This window comes from Xenopus laevis, chromosome 8S, assembly GCF_017654675.1.
Source record: "Xenopus laevis strain J_2021 chromosome 8S, Xenopus_laevis_v10.1, whole genome shotgun sequence".
In the NCBI taxonomy this organism is placed as follows: domain Eukaryota; kingdom Metazoa; phylum Chordata; class Amphibia; order Anura; family Pipidae; genus Xenopus; species Xenopus laevis.
The window spans coordinates 46438249-46461695 of record NC_054386.1 but is presented as its reverse complement, the minus strand read 5'-3'; positions in this window follow the sequence as shown (position 1 = coordinate 46461695).

The window sequence follows — 23447 nt, the reverse complement described above, 5'->3', positions numbered from 1 at the left end:
TTCCACTTGCTTGCATGTAGCCTCAGCTGCTGCTTCAGATTGCTGGTGTGCAGCCTCAGCTTGCTTGCATGCGGCCTCAGCAGCTGCTTCATATTGCTGGCATGCAGCTTCTGCTTGTTTGAGTGTGGCCTCAGTAGCTGCTTCAGATTGTTGCCATGTAGCTTCATAGTTACATAGTTACATAGTTAAATTGGGTTGAAAAAAGACAAAGTCCATCAAGTTCAACCCCTCCAAATGAAAACCCAGCATCCATACACACACCCCTCCCTACTTTTAATTAAAATTCTATATACCCATACCTATACTAACTATAGAGTTTAGTATCACAATAGCCTTTGATATTATGTCTGTCGAAAAAATCATCCAAGCCATTCTTAAAGGCATTAACTGAATCAGCCATCACAACATCACCCGGCAGTGCATTCCACAACCTCACTGTCCTGACTGTGAAGAACCCTCTACGTTGCTTCAAATGAAAGTTCTTTTCTTCTAGTCTAAAGGGGTGGCCTCTGGTACGGTGATCCACTTTATGGGTAAAAAGGTCCCCTGCCATTTGTCTATAATGTCCTCTAATGTACTTGTAAAGTGTAATCATGTCCCCTCGCAAGCGCCTTTTTTCCAGAGAAAACAACCCCAACCTTGACAGTCTACCCTCATAATTTAAGTCTTCTGTCGCTCTAACCAATTTAGTTGCACGTCTCTGCACTCTCTCCAGCTCATTTATATCCCTCTTAAGGACTGGAGTCCAAAACTGAACTGCATACTCCAGATGAGGCCTTACCAGGGACCTATAAAAAGGCATAATTATGTTTTCATCCCTTGAGTTAATGCCCTTTTTTATGCAAGACAGAACTTTATTTGCTTTAGTAGTCACAGAATGACACTGCCCAGAATTAGACAACGTGTTATCTACAAAGACCCCTAGATCCTTTTCATTTAAGGAAACTCCCAACACATTGCCATTTAGTGTATAACTTGCATTTATATTATTTTTGCCAAAGTGCATAACCTTGCATTTATCAACGTTGAACCTCATTTTCCAGTTTGCTGCCCAGTTTTCCAGTTTAGACAGATCACTTTGCAAAGTGGCAGCATCCTGCATGGAACCTATAGTTCTGCACAATTTAGTATCATCTGCAAAAATAGAAACAGTACTTTCAATGCCCACCTCCAGGTCATTAATAAACAAGTTGAAAAGCAAAGGACCTAGTACAGAGCCCTGCGGTACTCCACTAACAACACTGGTCCAATTAGAAAATGTTCCATTTACCACCACTCTTTGTAGTCTATCTTTTAGCCAGTTCTCTATCCAGGTACAAATACTATGTTCCAGGCCAACATTCCTTAATTTAACCAGTAACCTTTTGTGTGGCACTGTATCAAATGCTTTAGCAAAGTCTAAGTAAATCACATCCACTGCCATCCCAGAATCGAGGTCTCTACTTACATTCTCGTAAAAAGAAATTAAGTTAGTCTGGCAAGATCTATTACGCATAAAACCATGCTGGCACAAACTCATAGTATTATGATTTCCTATGAAGTCCAGTATCTTATACTTTATTAACCCTTCGAAAAGCTTTCCTAATACTGACGTCAGACTAACTGGCCTATAGTTTTGAGCTGAGAACGGGATCCTTTTTTGAATAGAGGCACCACATTAGCAATTCGCCAGTCTCTCGGCACTATGCCAGATCTCAATGAATCCTGAAAAATTAAGTAAAGAGGTTTGGCAATCACAGAGCTAAACTCGCTAATTACCCTGGGATGAATACCATCTGGCCCTGGACCTTTGTTAATCTTAACATGTTCAAGTCTCTTTTGAATTTCTTCATGTGTGAACCATGCATCATTAGTTGTATTACTAGAATTGGGAGTGTTAAGAAGGAAACCTTCACTTACTGGTTCTTCATTTGTGTAGACAGATGAAAAATACGAGTTCAGAATCTGCGCTTTTATTTTGTTTTCATCAACCAGCTGACCCCCCTCTGATAGTAAGGGTCCCACCCCTTCCTGCTTCATTTTTTTACTATTGACATATTTAAAAAATAATTTTGGATTTTTTTTACTGCTTGCTGCAATATCCTTTTCTATAGCAATTTTAGCTTGCCTTATAGCTTCTTTGCATGATTTATTGGCCTCCTTGTACCTTATAAATGTTTCGGCTGTACCAGCTAACTTGAAAGCCTTAAAAGCACGTCTTTTCTTACCCACCTCAACACCAACGCTTCTATTGAACCAAAAAGGTTTTGCTTTGCAACGACGTTCCTTGCTTACAAGTGGAATATACTGACAAGTATATTTATTAAGCAGCATTTTAAAGACTTCCCATTTTTGTTCTGTGTTTAACCCTGTGAAAAGCATTTCCCACTTAATATGTTGCAGAGATGCCCTTATACTGTCAAAGTTTGCACGTCTGAAATTTAGTGTTTTAGTTACTCCCTTATAGAATTGCTTCTGCAACAGAATCTCAAAGGAGACCATGTTATGATCACTATTCCCTAAATGCTCACCCACACAAATGTTAGAGATGAGTTCAGTATTGTTAGTTATTACAAGGTCCAAAAGAGAGTTATTCCTAGTAGGTTCTTGAACGAGCTGGAATAAAAAGTTGTCATTCAGCATATTTACAAACCTACTAGCTTTTTCTGTCTTAGCAACCCCATTACCCCAGTCAATGTCTGGATAATTGAAGTCACCCATAGCAACCCAGCTGTGAAGCCGCTTGTATCTGCAAGAGTAGCTGGGCTTCATACTCGACACTTATACGAGGTGGTTTATAGCATACACCAATGATGATACCTTTTGCCCAGTCGAAATCTCTACCCAGAGTGATTCTACACCCTCACCAGTGCCAGCTATTTTTATTTCTTTAGCGCATGGCTTTAATTCAGGCTTTACATACAAACACACTCCTCCACCCTTTTTAATCCCTCTGTCCCTCCTAAAAAGGGTGTAACCATTTAAATTCACAATCCAGTCACATGTTTCATCCCACCAGGTCTCAGTGATACCAATTATATCATAATTTTTAGAGCATGCAATTAATTCTAGGTCTCCCATTTTACCTGACAAACTCCGTGCATTTGCCAGCATACAGCGGAGGTTACTACTTTTACTTTTGAAATGTGCATTACTTAGTGAAGAATTATATGTTAAGTTAGTATTATTCTGTTTTCCTTTTAACAGAGGGACCTCCTTAGCTGGTAAACTGTATGCCCCCCTCACTCCTCCCCCATGACCCCTTACTAACCCCACTGCCCCGTCTACATTAGCTTCCCCATAATCCTTTATCTCACCCACCCCCCCTTGCCTAGTTTAAACACTCCTCCAACCTCTTAGCCATTCTTTCCCCTAGCACCGCGGACCCCCTTCCATTGAGGTGCAAACCGTCACGGCTGTATAGGTTGTACCCCAACGAAAAGTCAGCCCTGTGCTCTAGGAACCCAAACCCTTCCTTCCTGCACCAAGACTTGAGCCACGCATTAAGCTCCCTAAACTCCCGCTGTTTTCCTAAACTTGCACGTGGCACAGGCAAAATTTCAGAAAAGATTACATTGGAAGACCTTTCCTTGATCTTAGAGCCTAGATCCCTGAAATCATTCTTTAAGGTCTTCCATCTACCATTTATTTTGTCATTAGTACCGATATGCACTAAGACAGCTGGGTCGTGCCCAGCCCCACCCAATAATTTGTCTATCCGATCAACCACATGCCGAACCCTGGCACCAGGTAGACAGCAAACTGTTCGGTTGTAGCGATCCGGACGACAAATTACCCTATCCACTTTCCTAATAATTGAGTCCCCTACAACCACAATCTGCTTAGGCCTGACTCTACTCTCCCCCCCACCACTACTAGAGAAACTGGTCTCCCGGCTGTTAGAGAGATCAGCCCCATCTAGAATTGCCAATCCAGAGTTCATACTCCCATCATCTTCACACAATCTGGCAAATTTGTTGCGATGTATAATCTCCGGATCAGCCTCCATTTTCCTTTTGCCCACCTAGCTGGCTGCCTCAACATCCTGCTGCTGTTCTGTTCCCCCCAAACTATCTGACCCCGCTAGGTCTTGCTCAGTGAGCAAAAGACTCCTTTCAAGATTGTCAATCGACCGCAGTGTTGCAATTTGTTGCTCTAGTGCTTCAGCTTGCAGGCGTGCAGGCTCAGTTTGCATCTCTGCTTGTCTCTCTTTTAGCATAGGAAATTTGCATCGTAGCTGCTTCTGCATTAGCACGGGCCTCTATAAGCTTGTCACTTTGTGTAGATTTCCTAGAATGAGAGGTTTTAGAAGATTGTGATATGAGCTGCGATGATGTGGATCTGTGAGACCTAGGGGCAAATTCACTAAGCGCCGAAGCGCCGAACGCTAGCGTTAATTCGCTAGCGTTTGGCATTTTCGTTACTGCGCAAATTCACTAACGAACGCTGGCATAGTTTCGCTAGTGTTACTTCGCACCCTTACGCCAGGCGAATTTTCGCTATCGACATAACTACGCAAATTCACTTCCTTCGCCACCTCAGACCTGGCGAAGCGCAATAGAGTAGATAGGGATTGTTTCAAAAAAAGTCAAATTTTTTTCTAAGTCCCAAAAAACGCTGGCATGTTTTCTACATGATGGGTGATAGGCTGAAAAAGATCGAAAAAATTTTTGGGGCTCCCCTCCTTCCCCCCTACATTTCCTGACTCATGGCAACTTACCTAGACAGTGGGCACATGTGTAGGGCAAAATAAAAATTTTATTTGCTGATTTGAAGGTTTTCTAGGCATTTGTAGTGCTGATACGTATTCCTCCATTGAAATTTGAATTTCGCGCCGTATGCAAATTAGCCTTCGCTAGCGTAACTTCGCTTTACATAGCGAATCAACGCTAGCGCAACTTCGCAACCTTACGCTACCCCTGTGCGCAACTTCGGATTTTAGTGAATTTGCGGAGCGCTGGCGAAACTACGCCTGGCAAAGTGCGGCGAAGTGCGGCGAAGTTGCGCCTGGCGCAACTTCGCATCTTAGTGAATTTGCCCCCTAGTCTGTTGCAGTTGTGTAATCTTGAGCCCTGCCTTATCTTTAGCGCTTTGCACCAAAAGGTCTCTCTCTTGGTCTAAAGCTGGCCATAGACGCAAACGAATCAACGTACGATCGGACTTTCCCATCTCCCGACCCTCCACTAACCATTCAGATCAAAGTCTTACCATTCCGATCAAATAAGAACAGATCACCCAATGCTCTGCCCCTGACAGCAATCGTACGATACTTATGTCTGACAACACTAGTGACAGTCTCCCTCTGAAAATCGTACAATCGGCAATACACGCAGAGATATTATCGGCAGGCGACAGAAATTTTCTAACCTGTCCGATCTACCAAACGACCGATCTCCGACGGACGAAAAATGTCGGGACTCTCCACACACGGTCCGAAAATCGTACGAATTCACGATTCGTACGATCGGATCTTTGCGTCTATGGCCAGCTTAAGGCTTCAGTTTTGGTTAGCTCTGCTGAGTATTCCTTTATATTAGTGTCTCTTAAAAAGGTAGCATTTTTAACTCACAGCTGCTGATAACACTCATAGATTGCAGATAAGTGATTTATACAGTTCATTGTTAGAATGTGAAAGAACAGACATGCGGTGCACAGTTTTATCCCATAGTTCTAATAAATTGCTTGAAAACTTATCCCTTGTGGCTTCATAATTTTCTCTAGACTTTTGAGATGGTTTTATTGGGCCTGACACTTTGCTCTGCAGTATGCATGGGGTTTTCTCCTTGGGTGTCTGTAAGCTCTGGTACATGGTGCATGTGCTTAGCTTCAGTTAGTCAGCCTTGCTGAGACATTGTGCACTTTTGCTGAAAATGGTAACTGTCTCTTTAAGAAAGTCACAGCAGTTGTGGAAGTGCAGGGCAAACTGCAGCAGTGTTATAGCAGGACCCTGAGAGTAGTGTATATAGCAGTTTAAGCAGCACAATAAAACAATCCAGTTGCATAAAACAGTTCTGAACATTCACAGGTTACAGCATGTGCTTGTATAATAGTAACTTTTTATTAAGTTTCCATTACTAACCAAACATATAGAAAGGAATTATAGAAAGGAAGAAGAAGAAAACATAGACATGGAGGAGATATTTGGAGTTTACTTAAATGGAGTTATTGGACTGTTGTTGCGGGTGAGTCCAGCCAAGGACTCGTATTCCAATTCCTCTGGCTATGTAAGTTAGTTTGTAAAGTTCCAGCTGGGAGTTTATAATTTTAATCCATTTTGAAAGCTTAGGGGGCGTTGGTCCCAGTGTAGGGCTACCATTTTCCTGCCACAGAACAAGAGTGCTCTCATCAGTAATCTGGAATTGGATTTAGGTACCAAAGTGTCTGTTATGCCCAGTAGGCAGTAGCGATCCTAGAGGGGGGCGGGCCCTGGTGCGTGACGCGCAGCCGGGCCCCGCCCCCTCCATACGGCCGCATTTGGCCGCATTTTCAGCGGCGAACGGCCCTGGCCCGCTCGCACCCCCTGATCCCCCGGTAGTTCTGCCACTGCCAGTAGGCAAGTAGTTGGGTTCAATACTTGCGGTAATGTAAATTCGTTCCAGTAAGTTTGTAATCCGGAAAAATTCCCAAATGTGGAGATTGTATCTAGAGTAATTCTCAGTGAGTCTGTTGGGTTTGCTAAGTATAAGAGGGTGTCAACTGCATATAAAGAGATCTTTTCTTCTGACCCTTTGTATAGTAGGCCCTGGATCTGGGGATTTTGTCTGATTAAAATGGCCTTGGGTTCTATTGCCAACGCAAATAGTAAGGGGGAGAGAGGACAGCCCTCCACATCTCCACATGTATATAGAATTGCATTGCCAAAAAGCAATTAAGAAAAAAAGACAACATACTGATCACAGTCTAAATGAGGGCATTGCAGTTATAGAGCAGCAATCTGGTTGGGGTGACAGAATTTCCCCCTGCCAGAAAGCCCGGTATTTGGAAGCGCTGTCCAGGTGAAACCTTCCTGTCTGGATTTCCAAATTCAAGTTAATAACATGACGTTCAACCAATTGATGATAGCCACATCATCAGCCCTGCTCCTGACATCTCCAGCCCTGCCCCTGATGTCATTAGCCCCTCCCTCCATCACCAGCTCCACTCCTAAAATCACAAATCCGCCCCCTCTGACATCATCCACCCCGCCCCCCCTGCTCGTACCATTAGCTCCCTCCCGGTGCGGGTGGCCTAGTGATGGTGAGGGGCAATTTTAAAAAACAGAATACTGTTACCACCAACCAGAGTGCAGGCTCTATGAGCCCGCACCTTTGGTTAGGGAGAATATTTTTGCCCCACAGGTGCCCTTTAAATAAGGACTTTACAATTCTGGGAAAGAAAATAGATTGGGATTTGATAAGTACATTAATGCAAAAGTCTATGAATGGAATTGACAGATATGATATGGTAAAGACAGATATGATGTTAGAGGTTTTTTATAAAAAATAGGGTTTGTAAGAGAATAGTATGAGAACCAGATAAATAAATTGTAGATGGTAACAAGAATTAGTTTAATTAAAGGACATGTAACAAAAACAATTTTTAAAAAATTCGTTAGTAAACCACCAAGAAAAATTAAACTTTAAAATCGCAAAGCCTTTATTACAAAATAAGTTACCAAAACTCAACTTCCACTCCTCTTCAGAAAAGGCGTCACAGCGACGATCCATCGTGCGGGGCTCAATTTCACCTCCCTGGCTATCTCCTATCTCCTATCACTCGATCGATCGCCCTTTCGCTTTCTGAAAAGGAGTGCAAGTGGAGTTTTAGTAACTGATTTCTTAATAAAGACTTTGCGATTTTAAAGTTTAATTTGTCTTGGTGTTTTTTTCCAATATATACTATACACGAATTTTGTTTAAATAAATGTTGATGTTACTGGTCCTTCAAAGGAAAACTATACCCCCAAAATGAATACTTGAGTAACAGAAAGTTTATAGCATATTAAGTGGCATATTAAATAATCTTATTAAACTAATATACCTGTAAATATTTAGGTAAATATTGCCCTTTTACATCTCTTGCCTTAAACCACCATTTTGTGATGGTCTCTGTGTTGCCTCAGAGATCATCTGACCAGAAATACTGCAGTTCTAACTTTAACAGGAAGAAGTGTGGAAGCAAAAGACAGAACTCTGTTAATTGGCTCATGTGACCTAACATGTATGTAAGGGACGGCCCTTATTTTTTTAAAATGGCAGTTTTCTGTTTGTGTATGATTACCCAATGGCACATACTACTAAAAAATATTATTATGAAAATGGCTTATTTACATGAAGCAGGGTTTTACACATGAGCTGTTTTATGCAATATCTTTTTTTATAGAAACCTACATTGTTTAAGGGTTATAGTTTTCCTTTAAGTAAGTTTTTAACACAAATCTGAGATTCAGAACAGAAGCAAGAAATGTAATAACTACGTGCAAAAACAGGTTCAGTCCTGTAGACCCACTGCCCACAGAAAGCTGCCAGTCATTGTAAAGAAAAAAAAAAAAAGAAAGACGATAAGTATCTGGTAACCAGAGCAACAAGCTGCAACCCATTCCAAGGACTAATTTTATAACGATTTTCCCTTTCTCGTAAAGTGTAAACACATGCAGTGCATTGCCATTTCTCAAACAGTATATGTATAATCCCTCTCTGCTATCCACACCCATCACATTCCCTTTTATTTGCAGATACTGCAGTCTCCTCTGCTGTACACATACACAAGGAATCACTCCGCCATCTGTTTCAAGCACACGCAACTATGTTTAATATTACAAACAAGAAAGCTGCTATACATATAGCTGCTAAACATATATCCATGTTAATAGTAGACCCTCCATTAAAACAACTTTGGATGACTGCAACCTTTCATAATACAATGATCATGTATTTTTTATAGGTTATTGTTGCTATGCTTCCCAAAAATGCATCATATTTGCAGCCTCTGATGTATTCACAGGAGAACACTGAGCACTGAGGTGATCAATGTGCTAATTTATATAATGATGCCTACTGATTTATTTAGTGCACCAGTAACCTCTGGAAAGGGTTAAGCAGGACCCTATAATTGTATTTCCTTTTGTCAGACAGACACATAAATTGCAGGATTTTAGTGCAGGTCACATGGAGATGCTGTCTCGCTACCATGTTAGAGAAATTTTAATATTTAATGGAACCCTAATTAATCTCTCCCAAGCACTTAGCAAAAAGTGACACCCACCCCAAAGGACAGTCCTGAAATCCTAAGGGTAATTATCAGTGTTGTTCTCACTGGACCGAGGGGGACAAGCAGCCCTCCCTTAAATGTTATTCAGAAGCAATTATAAAGAGAAGAAAAGAGAAACACGGGAATGAAGGGAGAGGTTCAATATAATGGCACTTGTGTGTGTGACCTTGAAAATGGAGGGCTGCTAAGCAGAGAAGAAGGGAGAGGAGCTGAGAGAGGAAAGCAGAGCGAATAAATAAAAATGAAAGAGTCTAAAGAGAAAAAGGGGTGAAAGGGACCAGAGAGAGGCAGAGAATAGAGTGGAATTTAACTGGCGCTACATACAGACAAGAGAGGATGGCAAAGCATGAAAACAAAAGATTAAATAGGATAAGGGAAGCGAAGCAAGAGGGGGGAGTGAGAGTGGTGCAAAAGTAAGACAGGGAATGAATACATAAGAGGCAGAGGAAGAAAGGGAGGAGAGCAGAATGGCTAGAAAGAGAGGCCAAGAAAAGACACATATAAAAAGCAAACCCAGAGACTGAAAAAGTAAAAAATTTTCAGAAAGACAGAATAAGCAACAACAGTCATTTACAGTACAAAAGCTTAGTGAGGATACATTTAACAGTTATCCTAATAAGGATCACTGGCTCATTTAAATTAAAAAGTCAAGGATGTCTTAGTATGGCTTTTTTTAAAGTAGTAATATCATTTGGTATTAGGAACATTAAATGCAAATGTATATTATATTATATATATATATATATATATGTATATACCCGTTAAAGACAAGATGCTGGAAGTGGTTACTATACCAGTTATTCAGAGAATTATAAAAATGTATTGTGTGTCCATTGACGGAGGCAGGATGACCCTGACTAGATTTGTAGGAGCTGAATTCTGGATGGATGTAGGAGTAGACATATTTGTCATATGTCTGGATTAACCATTTTTATCTCTAATTTAATGACAGTAAGAGCAGCATATTACCTCCTCCCTCTCTCTTCCAGTGTCAAGTTAATAAAAAAAATAAACTGACACTCTACTTTAAAAATTGTTTTAATAACCATTTATAAATGTTACATTAAATATGCATGGGCAGTTATCAACCATAGTGGTGAATATAACAGCCACTGCCATCCAGTGTTTTATGGCTTTAGCACTTAAATAATCTCCTATTCAAACTGCGTTGCGATAGTTAGCTACACACAATGTAATATTAACAATACAATACAAATGGAAGATGGAACTAGAATTTCAGCTCAATACTACAATAAATTGTCTGCAAAAACATATTAAAAGAGTACAAGTAAAATGTTCCTCAGTTATTTAATCAACTTACAATTCTCAGTATGCCAGTGTCATTGTGCTGCCTCAGCAGTTAAAGTTATCAGGGTTAAAATATATATGTTTAATTGCTTATGTTTATATGCATACCCATTGTTATGCTGCCACCTGCTGACCAAGGCTGTATTGCAAGCTCTGTATTTCCTTGTTTGTAAACCCTCCTCCTATTCCTTCCTTATGTGTGATGTCAGTTCCTCCCATCATCCTCTTGTGTTCCTGCCTTCCATGAGTGAGGAGCTACAGCTCAGAGGTTAGGAAGGAAATATTCTTTTTGACCTGCAGCACTTATTCATCCACTGCTACATTGTTTATCCACCTCAAATAAAGCAGCTTTGTGGACTACAAGTGTCTGGTGAGTTCAGCTATCTGGCAAAGATTGCCCTCAGTGGTTGTTACAGCTCCATACAGGCCCAGCAGGGAGGTCTCACGGGGATTCAGCCATTATTACAGCAATTGGAGTCAGAATAGTCATTGCACTCAACCCGGGGCACATTTTCTTGGTCAGATGGCGGAAGTGTAAATTTGTAGGGCTGCACAAAGGTAAAAACTGGAAAATGAGATTAAATTTTGATAAATGCAAGGTTATGTATGCACTTTGGCAAAAATAATATAAATGCAAGTTATACACTAAATGGCAGTGTGTTGCGAGTTTCCTTAAATGAAAAGGATCTAGGGTTTTTTGTAGATAAGTTGTATAATTCTGGGCAGTGTCATTCTGTGGCTACTAAAGCAAATAAAGTTCTGTCTTGCATAAAAAAGGGCATTAACTCAAGGGATGAAAACATAATTATGCCTCTTTATAGGTCCCTGGTAAGGCCTCATCTGGAGTATGCAGTGCAGTTTTGGACTCCAGTCCTTAAGAGGGATATAAATGAGCTGGAGAGAGTGCAGAGATGTGCAACTAAACTGTTTAGAGGGATGGAAGGCTTAAATTATGAGGGTAGACTGTCAAGGTTGGGGTTGTTTTCTCTGGAAAAAAGGCGCTTACGAGGGGACATGATTACACTTTACAAGTACATTAGAGGACATTATAGACAAATAGCAGGGGACCTTTTTACCCATAAAGAGGATCACCGAACCAGAGGCCACCCCTTCAGACTAGAAGAAAAGAACTTTCATTTGAAGCAACGTAGGTGGTTCTTTACAGTGAGGACAGTGAGGTTGTGGAATGCACTGCCGGGTGTTGTTGTGATGGCTAATTCTGTTAATGCCTTTAAGAGTGGCTTGGATGATTTCTTCGATAGACATAATATAAAAAGGCTATTGTGATTCTAAATTCTATAGTTATTATAGATATGGGTATATACAGTATAATTTATGTGAAAGTAGAGAGGGGTGTGTGTATGGATGCTGGGGTTTTCATTTAGAGGGGTTGAAATTGATGGACCTTTTTCAACCCGATTTAACTATGTAATTAACTAACTATGTAGAGAGCAAGGGGAAGACAAGGATTGCCAAAGTAATCAGGTGATAGACTCGCCAGGCAGCTCCCCATATGTGACCCAGCAAATTCTCCACAATATGAAAATATTCTGTCCTTGACACACAAGATTCAAGCCCTTGAATAAAAACCGATGTCCTAGAAAACAGGTTATGCAGGAACAATATCTGGCTAGTAGGCCTTCCAGAGAGGGCTGGAAGCTAATAACCCAGAACTTTTTCTTGAAAAGTAGCTCCGTAACCAACTAGGCAATGACATTTTCTCCCCATCATTTGTTGTGGAGAGAGCACACCCCATACTAAAACGACCTCCACCTCCAGGGGCCCCGCCAAGGGCCCGGGACAAGATATTATCAGAGGCCCGGAAAAAACAACAGCTACTCTCTAGTCTCTATTTATCCTGATTTCTCCATGGAAGTACGGAAACTACGCTCAAAATTATCTGAAGCCAAACAAAGGCTGCGACAATATAATTTCCTACTCTCTCTTTTTTCTTTTTGAAGTCAGAGGAGGGATGTAATACAATATACGCTTGCTATGTAAGAAGCCAACTGCATGTATTGACGCGCTGCTCCGTGCCTGAAGCCCAATTCAGTGCACCACACGCTCCCAGAAGACACCAAACCTAAGGGTGACAGCTCCTGGGCAGCTTCTCTCACCACAAAGTTAAAAATTTTGGAGGGTAAAATTTGTATATTACCCTGGAATACCCGATAAAATTAAGAGCTCAATAGTAATGGGACAACTGAGGAGATTAGGTGCGGACTTGATCATGCTCCAAGAAACCCACCTAGTCGGGCAGAGGGCATGAGAATTAAAACGTAACTACGTAGCAGAGGTTTATCCCTCCCAATTCTCTACATACTCTAGAGCAGGGATCCCCAACCAGTAGCTCATGAGCAACATGTTGCTCTCCAACCCCTTGGATGTTGCTCCCAGTGGCCTCAAAGCAAGTGCTTATTTTTAATTCCAGGCAAGTTTTGGCAGCATTACAACCAGGTGTACTGCCAAACAGAGCCTCAATGTAGGTTGACAATCCACATAGGGGCTACTAAATGGCCAATCACAGCCTGTATTTGGCACTCCAAGAACATTTTTCATGCTAGTGTTGCTCCCCATCTCCTTTAACTTCTGAATGTTGCTCACGGGTTCTAAAAGTTGGGGATCCCTGCTCTAGAGGGGTAGCTATCTTAATTAGGAAAACTCTCAACTTCAATCTAGAACATATTATTACAGATAGAAGCGGGAAATATGTCATCCTTAAATGCAGAATTAATGGGATACCCCTCTTAGTAAATGTTTACTTCCCTCCACCTTCTGATCTCCTACCCCTCATTGAAATACTCCAAAAAGTAGCTGCTTTGGGGGTACAATATGGGATGGGGATTTCAATATGGTACCAGACCTGAACAAGGACAGACTAAGGCTGAGTGCAAATGACATTATGGCCTCCTACAATTGGCTAGAGTCAACTAATTACACGGATGTTTGAAAGTGAAAAAACCCAGACTTTAGGCAATGTTCTTGTTACTTAACAGCCACCTCAGCACTATCTAGAATCAATCTGATCCTGACCACCCCGGACTGACTCCAGGCGGTCACTAAGAGCCATTTCTGAACTCGTATCTGCTCAGATCATGCCCCTCTAGAGGGTAGAGGAAGCAATCCCTCTACTGCCTGGAGACTCCCACCAAAGTGGATCTCCAATCCCAAGGTGGCGAATACATATGCAGAGAAGCTAAAGGGATACTGGGAAGTGAACTCAAACACCACTCCTCTGCAGATAGTGTGGGATGCCTGTAAGGCACATACCAGAGGTCTATACACCTCCCTTATCGCAGCAGCAAGGAAGGATACTGAGGCAGAGATTACCAAATCCAAAACTTACCTTGGGGATGCCGAACAAAAACTGGCTGCCAACCCAAATGATAGCACTAGTGAGGACATGAGGATGGCTCAGAGGAATGTAGATTTACTAATGGTAGAACAATTTTCTCAAAAGGAGCTATACCACTCAGCAACATGGTTTGATAAGAGAGACAAAAATGGCAAATTACTAGCTATACTAGCCAAAAATTATACTCCTTGTACAGTAATAGCCAGCGTTAAAGCGGACAATGGTGTCCTAATTACAGACAGGGAGTATATAGTAGAGCGAATACTTCCAAAACACCTATTCTGCCCTGCCCCCACTCCCACAATACGAGCTCCCCTACCATCCCTCTAGAAATGAGTGAGTACCTAGACAGTGATATCACTGAAGGGGAACTAAGGGATGCTATAGCTGCAATGCCTGCTGGTCGCACCCAGGCCCAGATGGTCTTCAAACTGAATGGTATAAGGCCAACTCCCAAATTTTGTCCTCTAAACTTAAACCTATTTTTAATAAAGTATTGGAAGACTAGACACTTCCTGATACATGTTTCATGGCCCACATTATGCTTATACATAAAAAGGGTAAAGCCCCCCACAATTGCAACTCCTACCGCCCCATTTCCCTCCTAAACTGTGATGTCAAAATATTTGCAAAAACAGACTCAAGATGGTAGTGTGGGGAGTGGTTCATCCAGACCAGACGGGCTTTATGCCCAATAATGCCATTGATGTAAATATCAGAATGCCGTTCAACAATCTGGAGGCAAAAATGATAACAAAGCGAATAGAATAATAGTGTCATTGGATACTGCTAAAGTGTTTGATACTGTCTCCTGGTTTTACCTTTGGGAAGTGCTTACATTGTTTGGCATTGAATTCCATTTTGTGACCTGGGTAAAAGCTCTGTACCGGCACCCTAAGGCCAGAATATTAGTGAATGGCACACTGATAGAACCCATCCACTTAGAACGTGCAACCAGACAGGGATGCCTACTGTCACCTTTGCTGTTCTCATTAGCTATAGAACCCCATGCGAAACTAATCAGCGATTCCCCTAACATAATAGGTCTACAGATCAGTAAAATAATAGAAAAGGTATAGTTATATGCAGACGACATGCTGCTAAATATGGCAAACTCCAAAGGGGCACTAGACTCGACACTAGAGGAATTAGGTAATTATTCAGGACTGAGAGTGAACCAAACGAAATCTGTAATTTTCCCTCTAGACCCACTTCCCAATGACCAGGCGCTAAACATAGGCCATCTCATGGTGGTGCAGTCTTTTAAATACCTAGGAGTCATTATTACAAGGAAATGCAATGATTATTAGGATACCAACCTTACCCCTATAGCCAGAGCTCTATCCTCAAAGATCGATATATGGATGCAACTCCCCCTTACCCTTCCAGGTAGAATAAACCTATTCAAAATGGTGTTCCTCCCCAAGTTGCTATATGCCCTACACAACTCCCCTGTAACCCCTAGGTCCGGGTGGTTCAAACATATAGACAGACTAATCAGAAGATTTATCTGGGCAGGTGTCCATTCACACTTAAACTTTAAAACTCTACAAGCCCCAGTTACCAGGGTGGCTTCGCCCTCCCAAATCTGAATATGTATTTTCTAGCCAGTCAGTTGACTTACGCCCACTGGTGGCTAACCCCCCAAATGGACAACACTTCCATTATACTGGAAGCCAACATTACGGGATCCTTCGAAGCGCTGGCCAACTTCCTATACAGGGGACCCTCGACACCACACATCACTACCACTCCAAAGCTAACAGTGATCAATGCATTTCAAACAGCACTTAAGCAAGCACAAGGGCAGAGGACTATATGGTTGAAATGGGAACCTTTATGGGGTAATAGATCCTTACCGCATCTGTCATCCCTCCCAGATATAGCTATATGGGCCTCACAGGGTATTAAGCTCCTAGATGATATTGTGCTGGATGTAAACATAAAGCAGTTTTAAGCTCTTAAAGAGAGTCACCAATTACCTCATGGCATTTTTTTTTATGTATTTCCAGCTATTTTTTTTCAACAGACCAATTGAGATAGTGGATACCACCTTGGAGAAATATCTGTGAAGGGAAGGCCTAGCCAAACCCCTATCCCACTCTTATACTCTTTTGGGGCAAAACACCCAATACCCACTTGCTAAAACCCTAGGGAAATGGAAAAGAGACATACCAAACCTTTCGGAAAAGCTATGGAAGGAAGCCCTAAAGCAGATACCTAAATTATATCTGTCTGTAAGGCTCATTCGTGCACGAGCGTCAACATGGACGCGGACGCAGGCGCGTCGAAAACTGTCGCGCGCCGGGGTGGACGCGGGCGACGAAACGTCCGCTGACGCAACGGCGTGCGGCGTAATGACGCTAGCGTCCTCACGTTTGGCGCCAAAACATTACTTTAAAAAGACGCTCTGGGAAAGGATCCTTGCTTGGTTATAATCCTAGCTCCTGGATGTGACTTGATTTCTGATTTCGGCTTTGACCTTCGGCTTGTTTCCTCGGACTTCTGATTGACTTCTTCCTGCTTGACCCCTGCCTGTTTTTGGACTTCGCTTGCTATCTGCCAGCTTGTTTCCGGTTACGCTCGAATTCTGCCCGCCTCGACCTCGGCCTGTCCCTGACGATTCTTCTGCTTATTCCTTGGTACCTCGCTTCCGGCTAAATCTGGGACTATTGATCACTCCTTGTCTCCTCCCATCTGGACTTATTAACCCGGGCTTGACAGTATAACCAAGCCAAGATGGAGTCCAAGGAGGAGAGGTCGGTGTTGAAAACTATTTTCCAGCAGATCGCAGGTCTTGCTCAAGCTGTCCACGAGTTACAAGGCGGCTATCAAGTTATGCAAGATCAGCTACAGGCTCTGCAAGAACCAGTGACTCTTTCCCGTTCTGCTTCGGGTCCTTCCTTCTTGTCTCCTGAGGATTCTGGGGCCGGTTCTGGATCTTCCTCTGAACCCAAAGTGGCGTTACCCGACAAGTTTTCGGGGGATAGAAGCACCTACAGGACTTTCATTAATGGGTGCAAACTCCTGTTTACGCTAAAGCCTAATACGTATGCTACTCAGCACGCTCGGGTGGGAACAATGATTACCCTTCTACAAGGACAACCCCAAGCGTGGGCCCACCGCTTGATGGAACAGGACAGTCCTATCCTAGCTACTACTGAAACTTTCATTCAGGCTTTGGGTGCAATCTATGAGGATCCTCACCGCATTGACACATTAGAAATTGCCTTGGGGGCCCTTCGCCAGAAACAGAGACCGGTGGAAGATTATATTGCCGAATTTCGGAGTTGGGCCCCAGACACGGAATGGAATGACAGGGCTCTAAAGAGACAATTCCGCATTGGGCTGTCTGACGGTCTTAGAGATGAGTTGGCTCGAGTAGGTATTCCAGATACCTTGGAAGAGTTGTTTCGGCTGGCGGTTCAAATTGACCGAAGACTGCGAGAGAGGTAGCTGGAGAAGGTGCCAGTTAATTTTTCACCATCTCCTTCATGGGTCATCCCGGTAGCTCCGCCTCCCATCCACCAACCAGCCCCCTCTGCTATCTCTTCAGAGTCTGAACCTATGCAGATTGGTGTGGCCTGGGGAGCTTTGACAGCTGAGGAGAGACTTCGTCGCAGACGTTTAAATCTGTGCTTGTATTGTGGCCAATCCGGTCACTTCCTCCGAGGCTGCCCAACTCGTCCTAAGGGTAGTACATCCGCTAAATCGTCTTCAGTTTATAATTCTTCAATTCCAACGAACTCTTTTGTGACTATTCGTCTTTCGTTACAGATGGGGTCAAGAAAGATTGAGGTTGACGCCATTGTGGACTCTGGGGCTTGTGGGTGCTTTATGAACAAGACTTTTGCTACACTGCATAATCTTCCGTTACTTCCCAAGCCCCAGCCACTCGGTATTAAGCTGGCGGATGGTTCCTTGATGTCTTCGGGCTCAATTCTTCATGAGACTCCACTTTTTGTTGCTTCCCATGTTAAACATTATGAAGAAATAAAGTTTGATGTGATGGATTCCTTGTTGTTTCCTGTGATCCTAGGTCTACCTTGGTTGAAACTTCATAATCCTTCGATTGACTGGTACACCGGTTCTCTAATATTTAACTCTTCTTTTTGTCTTCAAAACTGTCAATCAAATATTCCCTTGAAAGAATTCATTCTTCTGGACAAAGGTGAGATTCAAGCAGTCCCTCCTGTGTATCACGAGTTTTTTGATGTCTTCGATGAAAAGGGAGCTGATTCTCTTCCTCCTCATAGGGATTATGATTGTCCTATAGATCTTCTCCCTGGTGCTCCTATCCCGTTTGGCAGAATCTATCCGCTTTCTGAGCCTGAACTTCAAACTTTGAAGAAATATATTGACGAGAATTTGGAGAAGGGGTTTATCCAAGCTTCTACATCTCCCGCTGGTGCAGGAATATTCTTTGTGGAGAAAAAGGACCATTCCTTAAGACCCTGCATTGACTTCAGAGATCTTAACAAGATCACAGTCAAAAATCGATACCCCTTACCACTTATTTCAGAACTTTTCCAAAGATTGAGTCAAGCTAAGATTTTTTCAAAGTTGGATTTGAGAGGGGCCTACAATTTGATTCGAATTCGCAAGGGAGATGAGTGGAAGACAGCTTTTCGTTCACGTTATGGGCATTTCGAATATACGGTGATGCCATTTGGTCTCTGCAATGCCCCTGCTACGTTCCAACATTTTGTAAACGATATTTTCCGCGATCTCCTTGATCAATTTGTTGTCGTTTACTTGGACGATATTTTAATTTTCTCTTCTTCCTTGGAACAGCATCGCGTACACGTTAAAGAGGTCCTGTTACGCTTAAGGAAACATAAGCTTTATGCGAAAGCCTCTAAGTGTGAGTTTGAAAAGTCATCCATTGAATTCCTGGGTTTCGTTGTGTCTGCTTCTGGGGTCTGTATGGATGTAAAAAAGGTGGATGCAATTCTTAAGTGGCCGCCTCCCAAGGATCGTAAGGGGGTGCAAAGATTCGTGGGCTTCGCTAATTTTTATAGAAGGTTCATTAAAAATTTTTCTGCCATAATCAAACCAATCACAGACTTAACCAGCCTCAAGAGAAAATTTTTTTGGTCTTCGGAGTCACAAGAAGCTTTTGAGAAATTGAAGACACTTTTTATCTCCGCTCCAATTCTCATTCATCCTGAACCCTCTAAGCCTTTTTTACTTGAAGTTGACGCCTCTGAAGATGCAGTTGGGGCAATTATTTCTCAAAGGTCTGGAATTAAGGACAGTGTTCACCCAGTTGCTTTTTTTTCTAAGAAGCTCAGTCCCACTGAAAGAAATTATGGTGTGGGTGATCGAGAGTTATTGGCCATTAAGTATGCTCTAGAGGAGTGGAGACACTTATTGGAAGGTGCGCTACATCCAATTTAAATTTTTACGGATCACAAGAATCTTGAGTATTTAAGGTCAGCCAAACGCTTAAATCCTCGCCAAGCTCGTTGGGCCCTGTTTTTCTCAAGGTTCCAGTTTCACATTACGTATAAACCCAGTTCTAAGAATGTGAAGGCTGACGCGCTTTCCCGGCAATTTTCTGAAGTAGAATCAACAACTCCTCCAGCTACCATTCTTCATTCAGGAAACTTTCTGCTTCTTCAAGCTTCTTTTCTCAAAAAGGTGGAGGACACCCAGCAGTCTGTTGAAGATTACCCTGATTCTAAGTGGTTACATGTAAAGGATGGTGTCCTCTTGTTTAATCAACGAATCGTGGTTCCTCCTTCACTTCGGGCTGAAGCATTGAGTTTTATGCACGATCATCCTTTAGCAGGTCACTCTGGAATAAGGAAGACGTTAGATTTGGTGAGACGGTTTTTTTGGTGGCCATCAGTGGTGAAAGACTGCATTTCTTACGTTCGTTCATGTGAAAATTGTGCCCGGTCTAAGATTTCTCACCTCAAACCAATGGGTCTTTTGAAACCTCTACCACCTCCAGAGGCACCTTGGAGTTCAATTTCCATGGATTTTATTGTGGAACTTCCTCTTTCCAATAAACATAATACTATTTTTGTGGTGGTGGATCGTCTCACAAAGATGGCTCATTTCGTTCCTCTCTCTCATCTCCCTTCGGCTTCTGAGACTGCAGATGTTTTCGTCAAGGAGATTGTACGGCTTCATGGATTGCCTCGGGAAATCATCTCGGATAGAGGCACACAATTTACATCCAAATTCTGGTCTGCTCTCTGTAAAGCTCTGGGAATAGTGTTAATGAAATCCTCTGCATACCATCCTCAGACTAACGGACAAACAGAGAGAACTAATCAAACTTTGGAACAATACATTCGGTCTTTTTCTTCTTATTTGCAGGACAATTGGGTGTCAATTCTTCCTCTGGCTGAATTTTCTTACAACAACACCATTCATTCATCTACGAAACAGACGCCCTTCTTTTCTAATTTTGCATTTCATCCTACCATGTTTCCTGGCCTTTTTCCAGAAGTATCTCTTCCTTCGGTCCAGGATAGACTTACATTTCTGAGGGAGAATGTGGAGGTGCTTCAACACATGATCCGCAAGGCTCAACTCCAATTTAAAGTTTTTTCAGATCGAAGACGGGGAGCAGATCCAAACTTCCAAGTAGGAGACAAGGTATGGTTAGCCTCTACCAATCTTCGCCTTCCTCATCCGTCAAAGAAGTTTGCCCCTAGATTTGTTGGGCCTTTTCCAATTAAAAGATGTATTAATCCAGTCACTTTTGAACTAGAACTTCCAGGATCCATGAAGATCCATCCAGTTTTCCATGCCTCCTTATTGAAGAAATTTCATTCTAGTCCTTTCTCCTGCCAGCATCCTGCTCCTCCTGTTGTTTGTCAAGAAGGGATCGAATTTGAAGTAGAACAAATTTTGGATTCTCGGCTTCGTTGGGGGAAATTGCAGTATCTGGTCAAGTGGAAGGGGTTTTTGGTTGAAGAAAATTCTTGGGAACCGGTAGGAAACATCCATGCTCCGAGGCTCATCAAAGCTTTCCACAAGAAACATCCTGAGAAACCATCCAGAGGTGTCCAGAGGCCACCCCTCAGGGGGGGGCAATGTAAGGCTCATTCGTGCACGAGCGTCAACATGGACGCGGACGCAGGCGCGTCGAAAACTGTCGCGCGCCGGGGTGGACGCGGGCGACGAAACGTCCGCTGACGCAACGGCGTGCGGCGTAATGACGCTAGCGTCCTCACGTTTGGCGCCAAAACATTACTTTAAAAAGACGCTCTGGGAAAGGATCCTTGCTTGGTTATAATCCTAGCTCCTGGATGTGACTTGATTTCTGATTTCGGCTTTGACCTTCGGCTTGTTTCCTCGGACTTCTGATTGACTTCTTCCTGCTTGACCCCTGCCTGTTTTTGGACTTCGCTTGCTATCTGCCTGCCCCCGACCCAGCTTGTTTCCGGTTACGCTCGAATTCTGCCCGCCTCGACCTCGGCCTGTCCCTGACGATTCTTCTGCTTATTCCTTGGTACCTCGCTTCCGGCTAAATCTGGGACTATTGATCACTCCTTGTCTCCTCCCATCTGGACTTATTAACCCGGGCTTGACACTGTCAGAGATACTGTAGATACATTCAAATGATATTCCTAAATCAGGTATACAGTACCTCTGTAAGGGAACCTTACCCTGGTGATCTAGTGGGCAGCGGGGTCCATCGCCGTTCCTTCGGCATGGACGCCCACTGCACAGCTCCCTTCTCTCCAGTGCCGGCTTCCTCTAAGGCGCGTGCTGCGCGCACTTCTGTTTTCTTAAATGTGCAGTGATGCTGACTTGTGACGTCAGCAGGCAATGGCGCCAAATTCAAACCGTATATAAGGGAAAGTCTGGTTTGATAGGTTCATTGTTAGGTTCAATTAGCTTGTTCCTGGGTGTTATATTCCTTGTGAATCCTATTGATCTTTAGTGTATTGACCCTTGCCTTCCTGATTAACTACTCTGACCTCTCCAATCCTGATCCTGCCTGTCTTTGGCTATTTTGACCTCTCCAATCCTGATCCTTTGCCTGTCCACTGTCTATTCTACATTCTCCAATCCTGTTTACGGCCTGTCTGACGATTCTCTGCTTGTGCTGGCCTGGCCTGCCTGTTCCTGGTGGTGTTCTTTCTTCCAGTATCCTGGTGAGACGATCGTGCCCCTTTGCTCGTCCAGAACCGTTAGCTTTGCTCCTCTCTCTATTAAGACCTAGCGGCATCCGATTAGCCGGGGGCTGCTCCCAATGTGAAAGGCAGCGGTTAAAGACAGTAGTGAGAGCTGAGACCAGGGAGCTTAGCTTGGGTTCTGGATATAGGGTGCCAAATGTGACAACCTCACTCCATACAGGATCTCTAAAACATCTGATACTTGTGTAAAATGTGAAAGGGATATTGTTCTTACATGCATGTATTTTGGTAATGTCCACTAATCCAAGGCTTTTCGAGAGACAGTGTGTATTACATTTCTGATGTGCTAGAATTACCAAAGATATTGTCACCTCTGATGTGTCTGCTCAGAGTAGAGTAAGATATAGACATCAATAACCACACCAGACTATGTTACCTTCAAGTTCTTTATTATGCTAAAAAAAACATTCTCTTAAACTGGAAAGCAACAGTGCCCCCAACGATACCAACCTGGCACAATCTGATAAACAACTCACTGTCAAACAAGAAACTGACATACTACGCTAGGGGTTGCCTGCAGTAATTTGATGTAGTCTGGGGTACTTGGGTGTCTTTCCATGATGCAAAAACAAACTCCACAGGATGTGTGCAATGAATAAGTTGACATATCTACTTTTGAATCCATCCCCCTCCTCTCCCCACTACAAACCTTTCTTCTTTCTGTCGCTCTTCTTACTCACAACAACTTTTTAAAAAAAATTACTTAATTTCAGGATTTCACAGGTCCTGATTTTCACCAAAAATTGTTTGTTTATTTGTTTAAGTTTACATTTTAGATATGCCAGTCAGTTATAAGTACATGTTAATTATGTGAAACCATGGAAACATTCTAAGCAAAAAGTCCAGGAAAAAACATACAAAAGAAAAAAAAGGGGGATTCAACAATAAAGGGCAGATTTATCAAAAACAGAGTTCTTTTTTTTCTCAAGAAAAAACATGGAGAAAAATGCAAAAGCTATTTTTTTGGAAACTCAAATAGTCAGGATTTTTTAAAGATGAAAATTCATCAGAAAAAAACTAGTAAAGCAAAAAGTGTGGGGTTCTATAGAAGCCAATGGAAATATTATCTAGCAACATTGTTTCCCCCCCCCAAAAAAAAATGGAACAAAGTGACTCTCACTGGCTGTGACTTTTTTTTCTAAGAAAAAGCTCAAAACTTTTCAGGTGTTTTGTCTGTGTTTTTTATAGGCTCACATAGTTACATAGTTACATAGTTAAATTGGGTTGAAAAAAGACAAAGTCCATCAAGTTCAACCCCTCCAAATGAAAACCCAGCATCCATACACACACCCCTCCCTACTTTTAATTAAAATTCTATATACCCATACCTATACTAACTATAGAGTTTAGTATCACAATAGCCTTTGATATTATGTCTGTCCAAAAAATCATCC